Below are 21,712 nucleotides of genomic sequence, written 5' to 3'. Positions count from 1 at the left end.
TCAAGGTTTCCCGACCAATAAAATCACAACAAAAGAAATTGCTTAGAAGTCTAAGGACACTGTCCTTTTCTTGTCGCAAGTCTTGGCAATGTATAGTGTGTTGAAGTACGTAATTTTATTGGGCATTAGTTACTGACTATACTTGTAAGTTGCACCGTCCCTCTAGATTTTATTTCTAAGTATGTTGTTTACTTGTATTGTTTTGTTACCTGTGTTGTGGCTGAAGTGATAGCGTTTCTAAGTACTGCAAAGCTAGCTGTCTCGAATTCAGTTCCCGGCGTCGAAGGCCAAAAAAAAAAAAAAAAGCTCTTACGTGGAATAGGTTGTTGTATCGCTTGTCTTGTTTGCTCTGTTGTATTGAGCATTATTGTCTTGTGTTTTGCTGCGTGCAAACTGTAAGTACTGAATCCCGATATATGGATTCGTAATTCGCGTGAGGTCAGCCTCTTTGTCTGGCTCCTAACCAGAAGGTTTCGGGTTCTATTCCCGATAATGGCAAGAGATTTTTCGTCGGTTAGGAGTTATTCCTTGGTATGTATGGCTTGAGTGTTTGTTATTCTTAGGTTTAAGTTAGAGTTAGATAAATGTGTGTTAGGAAAGGACTGGCGCACTCTACCAAAAATCCTCTGCGAATATCCCTTAAAGCAGTGGTTCCCAACCGTTTTTTACTGACGACACACTTTACTGAACGCCCACGATATCGCGACATACTTGTTTGTTTTTATTAACAATATAATACTAGCAAGTAACTTCTATGTAGTGTCGGACATCCAGTGTTGCAGATATGTCGATGTTAATACGCAGTCGACAATTCTAAAAAGCACGCAGCAACTTGAGTGACATTAGATAAAAACAAAGGTATGTGTCAAAAATCCCAACCTATCTATGCTGGATGTCCGATAAAAGATTTTTATTACCGTTTTTGAAAACTCTCCTATTTGAATTAATGTGAAGTCTGAGCTTTGTGGATTGCACAGAGTTTGTCTATATGTGGCCTTATGGTTGACAGGCCAACACGTAAATCATCTTCAAGATGCAGGAGTCTGTTCCTTTGTTTAAATTTCACTATTTTTATGGTATAAAATGCTGATTCACACAAGTATGACGTTGAAAATGGCAGTTCTAAATGTATTTTTAGTTTATTCGGCACCATCGACTGAATTGACAAAACATGTCCGCATAAAGACACTCGGGATTTTGTTTATATTCATCTCCACGCCATGTAAAACCACATAGCAAGTATCCATCACGAAACGCGGTGCGTTTTTGTGAACCCAGAAGAGAATTTTCGCTCACATTATTTGAATTAGCACTGCTGTCATCCAACCCAGAACTTGATTCAGATTGTCTTTTTCGAATTATAAAATTTGGCCATGTCAGAATCTAAATAAAGCACTTGTGATAAAATAGTCGCATTATCACTCCCTCACACATACATACTGTATATACTGAAACTGACCAATATATTCTGATGATTCTAAACTCTGTTTATTACTAAGTAGGAATAGTAAGCGAATTACTAAGCATTGTTGCAGGTGTCCACGTTTCATTAGTAAAATCTGTCTCAAAATAAAATATACTATATCAAAGACGTTGTTGTAAATAAGAAATGCGTTGTAAAGAGACTTTCTGGATGGGATAACATTTATTTTTCAATTCCAAAATTCCGCGACACACTCCATGGGGCTGCGCGACACACTGCCTGAATCATTTCTTTAATATGCACGAAGGTGGTAGGCCTATATAGGTAATGATTATGGCAGTGGTAGTGAATGCCCTTTGGACTCATTCTAAAGGTGTGAAGTATTTAGTTTTATTTTTTTTAATTCAATTCGTGATACCTGTTCGTAGAAATTTTCAATTGCAATATTGGTGTAAGTGTTCGTTCCACCTATAATCTACGTTTGTAGTGTTTATCCGAGCTTTATCTTAATAAATGATATAAGGTTGTTGGAGTTGCGGGATGGAGGAGAATCTGAACCCGAGAATACTTGGGCGCATTGCTGTCTTCGTTCATTGTTTTAACGCCCAGTATCTTCTCCATGCAAAGCAGCCGCTATGGCGGGAACAACAAACGATATTACGAATTGTTTTTTAGTGGTTAATTCTCTAATGAATGTTCCGTTCCAAATAGTTAATTCATAGACGAAATAAAGTAAAAACCGAAGTACTCGAAATAATCTATTCAACGGCCGCTTATGTTCAAAATCTCGTATATACGGGGATCAAACCTCGGTTTGGTGGAAAAACTGTCTACTGGTTAAGCTTTGCCTGAAACTTTTTTTATTTTGGAGTGGGGCGTAGATGGTGCATAGGCCTACACATTCTGTAATTGATAATAACATTTCATTTATGTTTCGTGCAGGAAAATTTTGCAGATTATATTAGTAATTAGCAGGGAATTGGATTGTATTCTGCTTTTAAGCTTCATACAGGTCTATTCTGGATTCGCTGCAAAAAAGTATGAAGCCAACATTTCGAGACGTAGGCCTATCAGAGTATAAATGAATGTCTCGTTTTTTCGAGTTTAAGAAGAATTAGATAATTTTCCTCGCCTAGACAATTCCTTGTCCGCCTTACACTCGGCAGTATTTCTAGTATGTAAGCCCTTAGAGATGTTAATGAAAGATGAAATGGCATTGCCTATTTTCCTTAATATCTTCTTTCAGCATCTTGCTATGTTACTCTTCTGAATTTTCTATTTTATTTAACTATGTGACAATAATCAGTACTATCAGATAGCGCTACATGCTTACACGTAATTCATATTAAAAATAACGTACATTATTCGGAAGTTTTAAATAAGTGAATAAGACGAAAACTTTTCCCCTTGTTAAAGCTGTTAATTTAAATGTTGTGGGATCATGTTTCCACCCCAGATATTATTATTATTATTATTATTATTATCATTATCATTATCATTATCATCATCATCATAATCACTTGCCATGGCAGAATATACTGGTATATGACAATGTCAATAGACGATTAGCGCTTATGGTGACAAGTGTGGACAGGCTTTCGTATTTAAAGATTGGTTTGCGTCCACACACCATTCAGACGCACAGAAAGCAGGGCAGTAGGAAATACGTTTTCCTTAACCTCGGCACTGGGCAGGCGATGTGTTCAGCATCACTTTCTCCATCTCATCATGTCAATTTTATATGGATAGTAGGTATTATGTGACCAAGTTGCAGAAATCTGTAAAACGACATTTTGCTACATTCCCTTTAATAAGTTTCAATTCATTTAATATAATTTCATCTTTAAAAGTTCAGTATTCAACTAACTTATATTAGTGTAAATGTATTAATACCATTGCCAAAATCCATTTCAGCACCAACTTTGTTATTCTGGAGTAAAGACGTATCGAAATATAAAAAATACGGGCTGTTATTGAAGCTGATTTCATATCATTAATTAAAATAACAATTTTGCTGTTTAAACTCTAAAACAGACTCACTACTAGAGTTGTCTAGTTCCCCTTATTGTGCATGTCCCGTTTGTACCAGATACAGAATGCTCAAAATCCCGTATTTATGGACATTGCGTCATATAATGCCGACATTTTTGTCTGTTTTTACAGTTACAAGAGATAGAACATTGTTAACATACAAAAAATGTTTATCATAGATTTGTGTTTAGTATAACATAAGCTTGTTTAAAATTTAATACAGTAATTAAAATTAATTAAGAGAGGAATGCCTACATACGCTCATATTCTGTTCAAATATGAACCTCGGATAATTAATACTAAGCCTTCTAAATTTTAACAATAATAATATAATAATAATAATAATAATAATAATAATAATAATAATAATGATACTGTTTCGAGAGACATTACTCGTTGCACGAATGATTGCCGATTTCCAGAGGACTTTTGCGCTGCGTCTTGCTATACGATCCATCTCCTACGCAATGTTTATGCTTTAGTTCGCCTTTTGGCCGCCGGCAATCATTCGTGCAACGAGTAAATACGTTGCAAGAAAATATGTTTGCCTTATAATGTGCTTTAACATGCTCCGCAGTGGTGTGCATGAAATTCTGTCTTTTCTGTTTGTATTTTTCCTTTAACTAAATGTCGAGACTGTCCATTCTAAAATCTGCCAACACTGTTGAACACCAATTTCACTTTCTATCTACGCCGATTTCAGTGTTTAAGAAGTTCACATATTGCAACGAAAACAGGAATTAGTTCTTTGCTAAACTGTGTTGTTTAATGAAATTTCCACATGTATTATGGCCTATTCTGTGGTAAGATTCTTGACTAGTGCCATGAGTAATTTCCAGCTTTTGAAATAAAACCTGTTCTACGAATCGTGCAGAGAGAGAATGGCAGAAGCTATGTGGAAAGCGGTATAAATGGGCTGTGTTGCAGGATGTCCTCCAAGATTCTTCTTTTTCTTTTAAAAAAACTGCGCGGCGGAGGTTGTCAAGGTTTCAGACGCCAAGGAGGAACAACCTTGGTCTGAGAGACTCTACCAGCGCCAAGTATGTGGGCTGAACGTGCTGGGGTCATCGTCTGGTAGACAGGAACAGCGCAGTTGTGTCATTACCACGTAGTGCGCTTCATTTCAACTAGGGGCCATTTGCACGAGTCACAGATCACTAGTAAAGTGTAGTGAAAGTGTAATATATATGCTGCATCTGAGCCTGCCTGATGTTTAGCCTACAGCAGATTATTATTATTATTATTATTATTATTATTATTATTATTATTATTATTATTATTATTATTCGTTTCTATCAAAATTATTTTCATTTATATATTATACATTGTTATGAATTTTCTACATGTAAAACTGTCTTTTGCTGAAACAATTCTGTGATGCTGTTTTCGGGAACTATCTTGCTGGTAGTTTTGAAGATTAGCTTCGAGGATCCATATGCATTGTATTTCATTATAATATTTTTATACTCGTATTTTAAGAATTTCTCAGCTCTGCTGATAATTTTCACCTGATAGGACTGGTTGATTGTTAGACACGCAAATTCTGCCACTTACTACAGCATTCTTAATTGGATGACACGAATTCATTCGTTTCAGTTTGCTATTTATTTCTAGCTTGTGACACAAAGATTGGTTTATGTTACTATTATTGCTGTTATCATCCCTGGTTTTATTATTATTATTATTATTATTATTATTATTATTATTATTATTATTATTATTATTATTATTATTGAGACATCAGTTCTAATTTATAGTCACCGGCGTAACTCAAACGATAGCGCCTATTGATCTGGAGTTACACTTAGGCGCGGGTTCGATTCCAGCTGGATCTGATTACTTGTACTTTCTTTTTCAAAAGTATGCTACAACAGTTAGGCGAATGTTAGGTATTTCTGGCGAGTCTATCTCATCTTGCTGTCACGAAATTCATTGACGCTACATAACCTAGCAGTTGGTACAGTGTTGTTAAACAACGTAATAAAAATACATTTTTATTTCGGCACCTCATCACGTGCGACAAAATACAGTAGCTATGTACCAACTGTGGAATTATTAGAAGATTTTCAGATTTAAAGATATAACGCAGACTTTCATAAATGACTTACGTACAGCCACATCTAGCCTACATGTTTGGCTAGTTTCTTATAATTTAAAGTCCATGGGAGGAGAGTATTTAAAGTACTTCTTGCTCCTGCATGTTACTGAATTTACAGGATTGGAGTTCAGACTTGCTATGAAGCATTTAGAGAAAATTAGCCTTCGGTCGAGTGGTTAGCCTCTCTGCTTTCCACTGTGGCTTCCCGGGCTTGATCCTCGTCTGTGTCATGAAGGAATTTGTGGTGGACGAAGCAGGCGCAACAGGTTTTCTTAGTGTTCTCCCGTTTCCCCTCACAATTTTCATCATTCCACCAATACTCTAAAATCAACCTCACTGCGAGTGGTCCCAAGCCAGGCCTCCAGAACAAATAAAAACTGACTGAAATTTTGTACACATTTGCGTTTAATAAAGATTATTTACAAAAAAATTCAAGTGAACTATACTTGACATGAAACATCTAAGTATGAGCGCCGTTCGTGTTAGAGCTGGTTTTTCTGTTAAGTTTTCACAAATAGCTCGATGCAATCAGCATGCCGTGAGGTCGTGCCAACTACTCGAATATGATCGAGAATTATGGAATGATTTCCACCAGCTGCAGTTATGATGGACAGAGGTATTGATCCAGCTTTTCAAATGCATCGAGCATATAACTTTGTGCGAGATCGTGCGTATTTGCTTGTTTTCCGCACAGAACCAATTCGCGGTAAGTGTGAAATACCACATTCAGTATTCCCAACGTAACACACACAACAATTTCCCTCTTCTTACCGCTTAAGCGCGACATTCATTTTACTGCTTTAGGCTTTTAACATATTATTTTTAGAGACGTTTAACATAGTAATAATTATAAATTGGAAACTTACCACTGCAATTTCACCTAAATTGCAATGTTAATTACTGTTTTTAAATATTTGCAAAAATTAAGTAAAGTCTACTACTCCACGAAACGTATTGCATTCCTGATACAAGTAACATTAAGGAAGCCGTGAAAAAATCAACAAGATTCCAGATGCCGATGTTATTACTGCAGTATGTTATATAAATAATATTGTTAAAATATTAAAATGAAAAATAAATCATTACATAACCTTACCGTTTGTTTTAAGTTCGCATTTATAGACTGGGAAAAAAAAAAGACAGACGTATATCACGGCCTGCTGGAGTATAGCAAACACAGAAAACATTTTATAGCAACAATGTTGAAGAAAGATATTTTGGTGTTTCGAAGTTGCCGTCATTAAACAGAAACCAACATGGAGATTTCATTGCAACTAATTAGAAATTCGTCTTTCAGGTATGTAATAAACGATCTCCGCACAAAAAATGTACGATACACGAGCGGTATGTTTGTTTTCATGTTCTCGGAAATTAAAAAAGCTCAACTACGTTTCGCTTTTTCAATCTTTTCCTCGAACATGAAAACGTCAACATACCGCTCTTGTAACGTATATTACTATTGTTAATCATTCCACCGTTGCTTCATTGATAGTTTTCTCACAGATGGAGTATAAATGTATCTCCCCTGCTTGTATTTTGCTTTATTACCCGGGAGTAGGCCTATGTATATTCAATTTATTCAGTTATTGGAAATACAACAAACCAATAGTCTATTTACAAGAAATATAAAGCGTTTATATTTGGAAAAAAAAAATGTTTAGTTACAATATTTAGGTGCATTTCTGTTATTTTATACACGTTATAAAATACGTAAATAACTTTTATCTACAACCATAATACTGAAATGAATTTATTATGCAGTGATCATCTGTATCGAAATTACATTCATTGTAATTTCGATACAAATTTCTTATTTCAATAAATACCATTAATTTCGAGATGTTAAATGCTTCAATCAAACTGATTTTGCAGGTAATAAAGTACTGCTCACTTTTACAGCTATCTCCATTATTTTCTTTTCATCAAGATTTCTTGAATCAGACATTATTCAATAATTTTTTTATTTCAGTTAACGTTATAACTTACAAAAAGGAACTGTGATTTCATTTATTTATTGTCGTAATATAGGAACTGCAAATCGCCGTTGTTCCTGCAATAACTCTTGTGTGCAAAATATAAAATTTTTCAGTAGGAAGAAAAAAACACATTTTCATCCAATCGCAGCCGTACATTGGAGACTGTGAATTCTTACATTTTCGAAACAAAGAAATATAATTACATATAGGGGATTTTATTATTTGTTGTATCACTATTTAAGTTATTTAATAGAGCAAAAATCTGAAAATCGATAAATATGTCACAGGAGTTATTGCAGGAACAATGACGAAATAAGAATCACTTGCATTCTTTTGTTTCCCATTATCTAGCCATAGAATGTGATCCAGCAGGCAGTGCTAAAACCTTATTGATACTTCCATATGGAAGAAATATATAATATATGTCAATATAAAAAAATATGCATCTAAACATTAATTTTAATTTTTAATGAATTAATTTTTGTCTCGGCTAACTCAGGTCGTAGAAAAACAGTTGTAATTCTCATACTCTCCGGCACTCGTCTCAATAGCTATCATTATATGATCGTTGCATAACTAATTTTAGTTAGGCTATATTACAAAGAGGGGAGGATGCCCACTAAGAAGGCGTATATATAGGTATCCAGTGGTATTTTTCTTAAATTCCGAACGCTTTAGTCTATATGTATTTTGGTTTCGTAGACGTTCACCGTACCTCTATGTGCTAGGGTTAGCGGGCTGGGCTTGGGCTTCGAGGCTGCGCTATGACGTGGGTTCGAATCCCTAGAACATGCCTGGTTGAGTTTTTTCCATCTTAAATACGAATGCCAGGCAGTTCCATGGAGAATACTCTGAGACTCACATCGTTTATACAAATTTCGACGCTCGATAACTACGCATTTGATGTATCGTCGTTTAATAATTCAATTCAGTTTATTTGGCCATTAGACATACAGTTTTAGGGTTCGTCAGAATACATTGAAAAACATATAAATACATTAAAAAAAACACTAATAAAAGAAACAGTAAAGTTTAAATAATACAATGAAAACATGAAATAATATGAAACTTTTAAATTAAAGAAAACTAACTAAATTGCAATTAAACTTATTTATTAAAATACAGTTTAATACAAATTTGTGTTGAAAAACTCAGCAACAGAATAAAAAGGATTATTTAATAACCAATTGTAAAATCTAGTTTTGAAGCTATTGATTGGTAATTTATAATATACATTGGGGAGTTTATTATATAATTTCATCCCCATAATTAAAAAGTTTGTGTTGCTGTTGTGTAATCTACAATATGGAATATTAATTTGTTCACTGTTTCTAATTTCATGATCATATATTGGTCACTAATGAGTAATTGTCGATATTCTGTCGAGTGTAAAGTACTAGATCATGTATATACATACACACACACAAATTTATGATTGTTAAAATCCGTGATTGTCTGAAAAGTGGCAGAAGGTGTTCCAGATAGTTTGATTTACATATAGTTCTAATGGCTTTCTTTTGTAAAAATCAAGACGCTTCCAATTTTGGTTCCATTTCCCCAGAAAATTAGGGCACATCGGATTATCGACTGAAACAAACAAAAGTAGGCACATCTTAAATAATTTTGAGAAACTCAAGTCGTTAATTTCTTTAACAAATATAAAACTCTTGATAGTTTTGTGCATATGTATTCGATGTGCTTATCCCATGTTAAACATATATAAAAAAAATTACCTTGGGGATTCAGATGGCGCAAGTGATAAGGGTGGTTGTGAATTAAGCTGCGGCAGACAAGATAGAAATATGATAATGGAATAAGGAAAGATACATTCAAATTGCGTGAGATGGAGTAGGTCTATAATTTCAATAACACAACCAGAAATTACACTAGATTAATAGACCATAATTAAGAAGAAAAATATTAATTAAACGCACTAGGAAAAGTAGCCTAGGCACGTGGTGGTAGTGGTGATTTTACCATTATTCAATTTACACTTCGTGCGAAGAAAAATGAGGGAGAAATGTATTGTTTAATTCATATACGATGTCTTTGTTCTTTTCTAATATGAAATCCCCATACTTCATAATGTTATAAAGTGTGAGGGGAGGGGTAGTACTCTCCGTATTATATCGATGAATAGGAACGTTCCGTATAGAGGACGCAGTGTTATGTAAGCATTTTCTATGCCGTGTACAAGTTATTTAACCATGAAATTCTTTACTGATCCAACCTTTGATGTACGGCATTTTATGTAAGCTCTTTTTAAAAGTGTCCTGTTATCTCTCTATAGGTATTTAACGATTGGAAATTGAGTTTCCATGAAAATGTTGAAACAAAAGACTGCTCTTCCATCAATACAAGTAGCTATACCGATTCCAGTGAAAACGTCTGACGAACGATTTTTAAAGTGTTCAGTTTATTAAATTACGCCACAGTTCCCAATTAACAAGAAACTGCGCATTTGAAAATGTTGGTCTATTTCTGGTTTGCGACAGTGAATTCCTGTGCGTGTTTCGCGGGATTTTGTCTACATTGTCTGGTCTTTTTTTTTTTGTGGAGATTGCTTGTAATTTTTTTCTTCTATATCGGGCTTTTTCAGCTTAGCCTAAATATGTTTTCTGTTCACACTGCTCTTTACCCGAAGGATGTGCGTGTGTTACTTAGTTATTTAACGACGCTGTATCAACTACTAGGTTGTTTAGCGTCGATGGAAGTTGTTATAGCGAGTTGGTGTATGGCGAGATGAGGCCTAGGATTCGCCATAGATTACCTGACATTCGCCTTACGGTTGGGAAAGATCTCGGGGGGGGGGATACCCAACCAGGTAATCAGTCTAAGAGGGGATTGAACCCGCACCCGAGCGCAATTCCAGATTGGCAGGCAAACGTCTTAGCCGACTGAGCTACGCCGGTAGCTGTGTATGTGTGTGTCATATGCTACTATTATGGTTTTCTCTTACACCTTTAAATCGAGGGATGTTTGTGGAAATTTGCAGATCTAAAATTAACACGAACGAATTATTACAGAGTGGTAGAGGTACGATATCGAAAATTACACACACACATATATATATATTTTTTTTTTTTTTCAGTCTTTGCAAGGGGGTTGTGGAGGTGAATAGTTTCCAAGACAGTCACTCACTACCTCACTGCAGAGTGCATCATTATATTGAATGAACTTGCATGTACAATATAAGGGCTAGGGGAAAAGTCTGAAAAAGGCCGTAACCTACTGGAGGAATATAAAACGGGGGGGGAGCAGCCTTTCGCTATGCAAATGTGCAAGTTCTTTTCTTCTCCATGATACTCATGTAAGAGAGACTGCTATTACATGGTAGCAACGCAGTAGAAAGGAAATTTATGGTTATCTGGCTAATTAACTAAAAACAAGTAGGAAGTGGTATATTGGATGAAATTTGTAAAAAGTTCTGATTCAAGGATATTGGAGTTGGTTTTTCAGAGGATGTGGTCTAGTAGGATTTTGGAAAGTTTTAGCGTCGTTAACGGCAAGACTTGAAGGAAGTATAGACGAGATATTCGCACGTGGGGTGCCGGAGGAAGCGGCCATTCTATAATGCGTTCCGAGTCGTCGGTTTGCATGTGTTCGTCCCCATCACCGCTGTTGGTAGGCGGCTTGTTCGGGGCGGAGCCCCGTCGTGCCCATTGTCCGTCCCTCCTCCCCCTCCTGATCCATGGACTTACCAACAGTAGGAATGTCCGTTACCTGCTACCTGTCCCTGGTCAACCCCCTCCCCCTTCACTTCCCCACCTCCTGACCTTCTTGGGACCACCACTGAAATTGGAGTTCGGTGCTTCTAATACCCTCGCGGTATTCTGTTGCCATGACAATAAGGACGATGTTCCATGGGTTCGAATTCAACGCGATTCATTTGTTCCATTAACAATAGAGCTCTAAAAGTTCTTGAGTTTTGCGAATTTTTCACATTTCAAGGACGTCCCTTCACGACACTAGCAGATACCCTCTGAAATAAGTACACATACCGTTAATTTTGATTTCCAGCTACAAAACTAACCATTTCAAATACATTGTACACACTTCAGACTACAGTAATAGTCGTCGTGATGTACGAATTTTGAACTATATGATAAGTTATGGTGAGCCACACATGACTAATATATTGCAATTGACGGGATGCATTGGGCTGGCAGTAGGATACACAGTGGTGATATAACAGCTATACGTGCTTATTGTGAAACCCGTAAGACAAATAGGATGTTGAAATAACAACGTTTAGAGGAGAGGAATTGACGTGGATCAGATGTTATTATTTTTGGGGAAAAATAACTTAACCTGATGATAGAACAGAATGAAAGTTTTTGACAGCCAGCACACACACGTCCAAATAGGATTATTGACTTAATTATTGGTATTTAATTTCTATCTTGTGTTGTTGCTTTATCAAAATCATATTATGCAAGAAATATTTTACCCTACTTGGGATCGGGTTCAAAATCCTAAAGCATTGAATGGAAGCTTAAGGTATTACATACCGTATTGTACTTCACGGCGTAGACCTACATGTGTGCAAATTCTTAGAATCTTTATTAAAACTGAAAAATTTTAACAATCGTTCTCTTTTAATTTTTGGAGCAGCCATGCATAATAAGACATTAGAAGAATGCTATAAAATAATGCCTTCGGGAACTTAATGAGAGTAGGACTACCATAAAAAATCTGCCACTAATACTGTCTTATGGGGAAAAACGGGATAACCCCGAGAAAAACCCCAACAGAGACCTTATCCGCCAAAGTGTCACTACGGATTTTTAAATGAAAAATCTCAGACCTGGCTGAAGGTCTGGCCACTCAGCCACTGCAGAGGGTACTGCATCTCTTAGTTTTTATTCGTCAAAAATTTAATTATTTCATTTTTGAGTCTCAAGATTTTCTGCCTCCTCCCCCTTACTCTATACTTTGACGGATTCGTAAACATAATTTCTTATATAGTACACCTACATAGTTATGAATTGCGGACTTCATCTGCAAAGAACTGAAGTTTGATCCCAAACAGGTCTCGTTAAGTTTGTGGTACAGAATAATAGGCCTAGCTATGGGATAGGTATTGTGGTACAGAATAATAGGCCTACTATGGGATAGGTTTTGTTAGAGCAATTTCGACGCACCAATCACATCTAATCATTCCTCTGTAAATAGTCTCATTTAAATAAGACGCTTTTTCTGTAAGAGTATCATGGTTCGATCATCCAAAGATCTTAAGCTGTTTAAATCTCTGTGGGCAAGTTTTAGGGTACAGTAGAGAGAGCCTCGATAATCCAAACGCACTGCCGAATTACGTACAATACAGGAAAGCACAGAAAGCGAGAGAGCATATTAAAAAAGAAGATCCAACAGAGCTCCCTCGTCTACCCGCAGTGGTGTATAAATCGAATGAAAGGGAATGTTAAGGGGTTAGGTATAGCTTACAGCAGTAAAATTTTTGGAAATATTAAACATTTTTTTTCCTCCATTACTTTATCTTGTACAATAAAGAAAGTTGGTATGTGTAAAACACTGTCCTTCTGCTATATGAAAAAAATATTTATATATATAATTTTTTTTTAATTCATAATGATGGTAGTTCACCGTGCGGCGATGAAGCGTTTTCCTCGTAACTCATAAACTTGTTAACTTTTTCATGCCCCCTCTCCTTTATTTTATTGCTGAAACTCATGTTTACAATATCATTCTCTTTCAACTACATTCCTTAATAAATATTTTTTTTTTATTTTCTGTTAGAAGAAAATACTGATATTTGACCTTTTTTAATGAAGTTATTTTTATCAGACAATCTATCAAAGGTAGAGAAGCAATCTTGCATCATATTGTAGATATGACTGCATAAATACACACAAATTTTCATCACAGAATGTTGGATAGTTTTGAGTTGTTTGGGAAACGCTTCATCACTGCACAGTAAACTGAATTTAAAAAAAAAAAAGGTAAATAATTTTTTTAAATCGTAAAAATATTTTTTTTTCATATAGTAGAAGGATAGTGTTTTACACATACTAATTTCCATTATTGTACAAGATACAGTAATGAAGGAAAAAAATGTTGAATATTTCCAAAATTTTACTGCTGTAAGCCTCACCTAACCCCTTAAGCAGAATAGGAAAGGAAGACAATGATTCCTATTATCCTTTTATATTTATAGTAGTGTGCAATATGTTTTTTTAAGTTCAGGTAGAGTAATTCCATATATTTGATAATTCGAATTACTCCTGGTCCTAATTAGTTCGGATTATCGAGGTTATACAGTACTTCCATTTCACTCGTACAATTTCACCAGTGCTCCGTGGATGGTCTCTTACACTTTTCAAACGAACACTACAGAATATGAAGAATGTTGATATACTGTATACTGGTTGTCTTGTTTATTCCGAGGTGTTTCTGAAGTTTTCTCTTCCACTTGTCTTGTCCGGCATTGCTCTGTGTGAATACAAGTCATTGACACCTGTGAACTAAACAGATACAGACTTCTATTTATAAAGGTTAAAGTCAACTGTTTCTATTGGCGTATATACACCGATGCTGCTAATGCTGCAATAAACTATTTTCAAAGTCTTTGTGTCCAAAGTAATAAAATAATATTAAAGTAACTCAAAACCCTTGATTTTGTTCAGACGAATTTTATTTTGTGATCGCTGCACTTCCGTTACGGTGTTTACTTTCCTAGGGGGTGAAGACGTGTATATTTTTAAGGTTTTTTTTTTTCTTATACCATTTTGCCGACAGTTTCATTGTATGGATGGGGGATTAATTTAGAAGCTCTTCCGTCTCGTTCTGTGTTGTAATTTGTAAGCATAGAACAATAATTTTAGGTTTTTTAAATATATGCGCGTTACGTTTTTACTTTTGCGAAAATTAAGATGCTCTGACATTCTCCTATGAGGAGACGGTTGACACCGGATCCAAATTTCTGCGGATGACTCGAGCCCATAATCCATAACGAATAATTAAAATAATAATAATAATTATTATTATTATTATTATGCCGCCAACTATGAGTCAGTACTAATGGGTTATAGAGTTGTGTTTATAGAAACGTGTATTTTAGGAAGGCATTATTAAGGGAGACTTAAACAATTTAGTCCAACTTTTTTTCTTTGTGTAACGTGATGTGAATCGGGGAGAAATTTTATTGCGTGTAGGCCTACCCTGAAATTTGTCAAGTGCATGCGAACCTTTTGGAGTGCAAGATTATTATGTTTATTATTATTATTATTATTATTATTATTATTATTATTATTATTATTATTGGTGGTGGTGGTGGTGGTGGTGGTGGTATCTCAAGGCTCACTGAAAGAACCAGGATTCTATTGCGCTCGGATTCTGCAAATTGTTTATGATGTTAAAGCGGATAGATGAAAACTTCTGTTTCTTCTGCATTTATCATCTCATTGCTTTCTCTTTTTAAAGAATGTATTTCTAAATAGATGGTTGGTTAATAATAAGCAATAATAGCGCTAGGAAAAACCAATCGACTTGAATGTTTTTCATTCATTTTGTTCACAAATATAACAAGACTAGTTCAGAGGCTAGATTTGCGTCATTGCTCCACGTTCCGGCCCGCCTTATTCCCGAGAGACAGCCGCCCCTTCTGGTATCTGCTGTAACCGGTAAAATAATACGGACGCCCGGAACATGCCCTGTATCCTAGCAACAAGCCAGCGTATAGCGTTGCTATTAAATGCCTCCTCCAAGACGACCTTGTGTTGTATCTCCACGACCGATCTCATGCTCGATGCATCTTGCACACAGATTATATGTACGTTTCTCGCGTTGGCATCATTTGTGAAACTGTGGGCCGCGACGCCATGATTCGTCATGAAATCCTAAATATATTTGAAAAGTAATTTGTATATATGTAAAATGTTCATAATGCATTGTGTGTATTTGGATTTTAAAGCTGATATTTTTTTTATCAGAATTTGATTACTTTGGTACGAAGTTTTTTAAAATAATGAATCTGAAAGCTGGAAAAAGTTCTGTTATACAAGATCCATTTTATTTCATCAACAATGAGTGTTGTCGATCATAAATATTAATATTACGCCTAAAAACAGATGCCGTGTTGAATTAGTGAAGGAAATACTCGTAATATTGCGGATATGGAACATTATATGGAATTTGCTCGAGTTTGATTGAAAATCCAGTGATTGGAACGGGGAAATGGGCAGAAAATCTACTGCTGCTGCTGCTGCTGCTAATAATAATAATAATAATAATAATAATAATAATAATGACTGGTTTATTGGAATTGGTTCGTTACAACAGATTGTATAGGCTGTGTTAATAAAATTATCAGTTTTCATGTAGTGTGTGGTCCACACCTGTGGAGTAACGGTTAGCGCGTCTGGCCGCGAAACCAGGTGGCCCGAGTTCGATTCCCGGTCGGGGCAAGTTACCTGTTTGAGTTTTTTTCCGGGGTTTTCCCTCAACCCAATGTGAGCAAATGCTAGGTAACTTTCGGTGTTGGACCCCGGCATTATCACAATCTCATTCAGACGCTAAATACTCTAAGCTGTTGATAAAGCGTCGTAAAATTAACCGACTAAAATAAAAAATAAAAATATAGTGTGAGAGATTGCAAGTTCATTAAAATGAAATCTTTTTTTTTTTTTCCGAAGCTTCCAACTTGAACGTGTGAAATTTTCTTGACTTTCAATTAGATTGTCTCGAGACTGCAGGCCACATGGAATGAGGAAGCAATTATGAAGTACCGTAATTAGGGTTAATAAGAAGACTTTGTTAAATTTAAATGCGGTGAATATACAAACAAATGAAAATAATTATCAAAAATTGTATTTCAAATTCCAAATAACATTATAATCTGAACCATATTCACAATAACAGTCATAAACAACATAAACGTTTCACGCGAATCCCTTTACCACTTTTTCTTTATGTACTGTCCGACTGAATGGTTATGTCCGAGGATCGTCGAAACGTGGGAAACAAAATCACGTGACCCGTTTCTTTAAATCATTTTGAACAGTTTTATGATATTACGTAGAATTCTAATTCCTCACAGCAAATATTTTCAGGAAAAAGCCTAACAGCACATTCATTAGCCTTTACAGAGGGGCCAGCAGAAACGGATGGGGGAAACCGAGATGCCACATAACCATTCGTAATTGTTCTGTTGGAGATATATATATATATATATATATATATATATATATATATATATATATATATAAACATTGTTTTAAAAATCTCTCCCAAATATGCTCTGCCACTGCCATATTCTAAATGCCTTCGCTGCTACATTACGTATCCTAATAGTGTGTCCGTGTGTATGCCATTAGAGCTCACGGTATACAAAGAGTTAATGCATTCTAGCTAGGCCTCAGCACTAGAAAAGGGTGATGTAGCCGTTACCTCGCTTCGGCCCGCTTCAACCCTCGGCAAAAACTCGGTACTCCGTATTGCAAGAGATTGTATCTCGATTTCTGGAATTTGTGACGAAATATTTCGCTTGAGTGAAATTCGTAGCTTATCTACCTACCATTAAAACTAACTCAACTGCTCAAATTTGATGTTAAGAGAACAAATATAATTTTTCCTTCCTAATTGCACAGTTTTAAATTTTTGTATGTAGAAATATCATTGCTGCAGCAATTTTAATTCGAGATTTAAAAAAAAATTGGGGCTCAAATTATAAAAATACAATCATTCATTAAATTGGATATATCTCGCCCATTTTTTAAAAACAAATTCAAAATGCCTATGACATTTTACTCTTAAAAGCATGTTCTTTAAAGTGTGTACAGTACATTGGCTTTGAAAATTTTTAAGATAATTAGATTTTAACAATGAATTTTAGAGGTTCTTTTAAATAAATGAAGCGTCGGCTGGAACAACGTTGTAAGTTACATTTGGTAAAATTTACAGGAGCTGCAAAAATGTGTACACGTACAACGTTGTTCTTGTAGGGTAGCAAACTTTTGATTGGGCAAATTTCACGTACTGCATTGATGGACAGTTGCGAGCCAAAGAGTATAGCGAGGTAACATGACATACAACATTATTACACGGAAACACGCCGAATGAAAATTTTGTAACTTACAACGTTGTTCCAGCCGACGCTTCAAATATGGAGGAATATTTTTCAAATGCAACTAAGTAACATTTCTATTCCAGATATAAGTTTCCTAATAGACTAAAGAATATGTAGAGTGTTAATTGGAAGACCTGAGGGGAAAAGACCTTCGAGGAGGCCAAGGTGTAGATGGGAGGATAATACTAAAATGGATTTGAGGGAGATGGGATATGATGGTAGGGACTAGATTAATCTTGCTGAGGATAGGGACTGATGGCGGGCTTATGTGAGGGCGGCAATGAACCTTCGGGTTCCTTAAGAGCCATTTGTAAGGAATAGGCTGTAGAATGTTTTTTAAAATGTCATGCACGTAGCATTAGTTCAGTAGTTGCGACGATAACATAACGTGGAATAAAGAAAAAGCTCTTGTTACGCCGAATTACAATCAAACTTTGATGTTTAAAAATCCTGTGCACCAGAGCTTTAAAAATGGCGCCACAGGGATTGACGAGGTCATAAATGCGCGTTAAATTTTATGTAAGTTCATGCATTTTTATATGTTAACACATTCTCTTAAATTTGGAATTAATATGTTTTATACAACATATTCTCGGTTAATTTCTGCAATGATACATTAGTTTCGATTATCCACAAAATGTCTAGATAATCGAGAGCACCATCCGCGTGGTATTCCAGTTTGCAGCGGAACTCGTGTTGAGAGATTGCTCTTGGGGTGGATTACCTGCGAGGTTTTCGCAAACTGGAAGACGGAGCGTTTGGTAATCCGTGGCGAATTCTCGACTCACCATCTCTCTGTGACACAGTTCATCGACTGTAGATGAACGCGTAGTTTGTTTATTTACTTATTTATTTACTTATTTATTTATTTATTTATTTATTTATTTATTTATTTATTTATTTATTTATTTATTTATTTTGGCAGAGTTAAGGCCATGAGGCCTTCTCTTCCACGCTACCAGAAGTAAAATACATATTGAAACAAGGACAAAAATAGGAAAGTCATACATACATATAAAAATAGTTTACAGCGTCGTTAAATAATATTTATTTTTAAATATTCTGGAACAGCTATAGTGATTCACGGGAATGTGTACTTAAACCGTTTTATCTGAGTTGGCCCAGGGAAAATACTCGTGGTTTACGAAAACCCTCGTTTTTCAATTTTAACTGCAGGGGCCTAGCCAGTATTCTCAATTAACAATCTTTTTCGTTAACAGGCTCATATACCGGCCTTTCAGGTTAAATAAGACTACTGAACTCTCAGCAGTGGTCATGAGATTACAATTAGGTTAAAAATAGTTATGTTTGCAAGCTTATCGCTCGCTTTCTACTAGTATTTTATTACCCAACACCAATGTCTTGCAAGTTAATCGGATACTACACTGTTAAGATTTTAATTTAAGCGAATGCAAGTGCATTATGAGGAAGCAAAGACTGCAAGTACCACGCACCACCAATAGAGTTCATGAGCGAAAGAGACGAATGGTGTGTTTCTCGACCAATAGGATGCAAGTAACCTCTTTGTAATTCATGTTTTCCTCCTCCGCTTCTCAGAGACTGTGTTGCAATAGTGGTTTTATTTGTTAAAAATCTTTCCCAAGTCAACCAGTTTCGCGAAAGCTTTCTGTCTGGTGTAGGCTGTGCGACCCTAGACCATGCACAGTATAGTCTTTCCATAGAAGTAATACTGCGCACTCTTGAGGTGACGCCTTCCATCGTGCTAATCGCTGTCGGCGCCTATGTATGTGTACTGGACAAAGTTTGGAAAGTATTTGATTTTATTCCATTATATTCAACAATCATATTAGGAATCTTTTAGGGTAATATGCAGGGTACTTTTTGAACTTTTTATTTCAGAGTTTTCAGTAACACACACACACACACACACACACACACATATATATATATATATATATATATATATATATATATATATATATATGATTATATACGTGGTGTTTTTTTATGTTAATGAAATTGTCATGGTTTGTGATTTTAACTTGTGTTACCACCATACTCGTGGCCAGTATATTTATTTTTTACACGATCGTGTATTCTTACTTCGTTACAGCAAACTGTCACCACTTACTGGAAGTTGATTTTACTGAATTCAGAGTTGCCAACCTAGATAAATATGTTGAAATATTACAAATAACTGCTCTAGGGTTCTAATTAAAAGTACTACTGCCATCTACCGACACCTGTCACGAACTTCTTGCTAAGAATGTCAGCTATTCTTAATCTAACGTACGTAGGTAGCCTTCTGTGTATTAAAATTTTTTTAAAATATATCATTTTCAAAATATACTATTGTACAAAAAATATTATGCAATACATATTTGTGAAATGCATTACAAAATCGAGAAAACCCCAACCTTGTATGTATGTATTTATGTATTCACACTGCAAATGGGTATATACCCGGTGGCAGTGGTAACTAATTACACTCAATGATAATAATAAACACAGTTAATAGTAAATTAATAATACTAAATAATAATAGTAATAGTAATAATAATAATAATAATACAGGGAGCATCCTAAATTAAATGAAGCACGATCACTTAAAATGACATTTCAAGTAATCTGTCTCTTAACCCTAAGTTCGAACTAAAATCCACGAGTGTGATATGTTCATACCTGCACAAGTACCTTTCAAAACTACATGCATTTCGCTGACAACTCACTCACTGCACTGAAACTACGACACATTTCACGGATTCTATCCTGATTTCACTAACACTTCAAAAACATTTCACTGTTCAAATACTTTGTACTGTCAGTATGTATCGTAATATACTGTTCAATTTCTATTTTTATATTTTCGAAATGAAATCTACAAAAAGTGTATATTAATTTAAGTAGTCCACACCTGTGGAGTAACGGCTAACGCGTCTGGTCGCGAAACCAGGTGGCCCGGGTTCGATTCCCGGTCGGGGCAAGTTATCTGGTTGAGGTTTTTTCCGGGGTTTTCCCTCAACCCAATGTGAGCAAATGCTGGGTAACTTTAGGTGCTGGACCCCGGACTCATTTCACCGGCATTATCACCTTCATCTCATTCAGACGCTAAATAACCTAAGATGTTGGTAAAGCGTCGTAAAATAACCTACTAAAATAAATTAAAAAATTTAAGTTAAGTTTTAAGGAACAGACTGAAATTTCAGCGGTAATAGAAGTGCTTAACTGTAGATAAGTGCCCTGATTTTGTATGCATGATGTTATAATTTCGATTTCTGGCGAAGTATGCGAACGGAGAGATACATCATGATTGTAGAAAGTTTTTACAACTTGCCTGAGCGGGAAAAATGCTTGGACAATTGGTTAGGAATGTTTCCTTTCAAATATCTTCTACTCGTATCTCACATTCAGAATAACGCCCCCATAGTTTTAAATGTTAAATTAAGAGTAGATAAGAATATAGTAAATTGAAATTATGTAAATATGCATTAGTAAATTAGCAATTCATTTTTAGGACTATAGGCCTATAATTCTGTGGAATGTGTCCATAATTCTAGACGCGAAGTAGTTGTACATACGTGTGTATTTTAGTCGTGCGCAAGAGCTTGAGGGTTGGGATTATTGACAGCGATAAAATTTCTAGACGAGATGGCGCCCAGGATTACTCATCCTAAGACTAGCCCCTCCTCTCCACCCCCCCCCCCCCCGTCTGCTGCCATATCGCGTCATAAATACATTTTTAACTTGTATGGCCACAACATAGTAATGCGTGCGTGCTGGCCTAGGTGAATACAATATTTGAGGTATTTTTTGACACTAGAGTTCATGTCATAGGTTCGAATCTCACCTAGTTCGTGATTTGGACCAGTTCTGACGTACTTTGTTGTGGAGTCCTTCCTCTGATCCAAGAATACGATAGAAATATGGTGTACGCAGTTGTTTTTCATATTTTTTTCTCATTTTCTTTTCAGATAGTTTGGCTGGTCAGATTTGAATCCATTCGCTGGCAAGATTTGAACTACGACGGTGATGTTGGGAAATAGCAGCAGGGGAAACGGAGTTATCCCAAGAAAATGCTGTTACCTGTAAGTCCTTTTTTTTCTGTTCCCAGTATGAATTGAATCATTAATAACACATGT

General features: G+C 35.6%; 1 long non-coding RNA gene across 2 annotated transcripts in view; it reads left to right on the top strand.

Moving 5' to 3' along the window:
- The window catches only part of LOC138715272 (uncharacterized), a 126,007-nt gene that overhangs the window by 66,826 nt on the left and 37,469 nt on the right, over window positions 1–21,712 (top strand). For both annotated transcript variants that reach the window (XR_011336210.1, XR_011336209.1), the window contains exon 4: window positions 21,545–21,658. This is a non-coding gene — a long non-coding RNA (uncharacterized lncRNA). The remainder of the gene's footprint in view (window positions 1–21,544; window positions 21,659–21,712) is intronic.

The sequence above is a fragment of the Periplaneta americana genome, chromosome 15 (genome assembly GCF_040183065.1).
Source record: "Periplaneta americana isolate PAMFEO1 chromosome 15, P.americana_PAMFEO1_priV1, whole genome shotgun sequence".
Taxonomy (NCBI): Eukaryota; Metazoa; Arthropoda; class Insecta; order Blattodea; family Blattidae; genus Periplaneta; species Periplaneta americana.
Note: the sequence above shows the minus strand (reverse complement) of the source record. Positions and strands in the feature narration are given on the sequence as shown.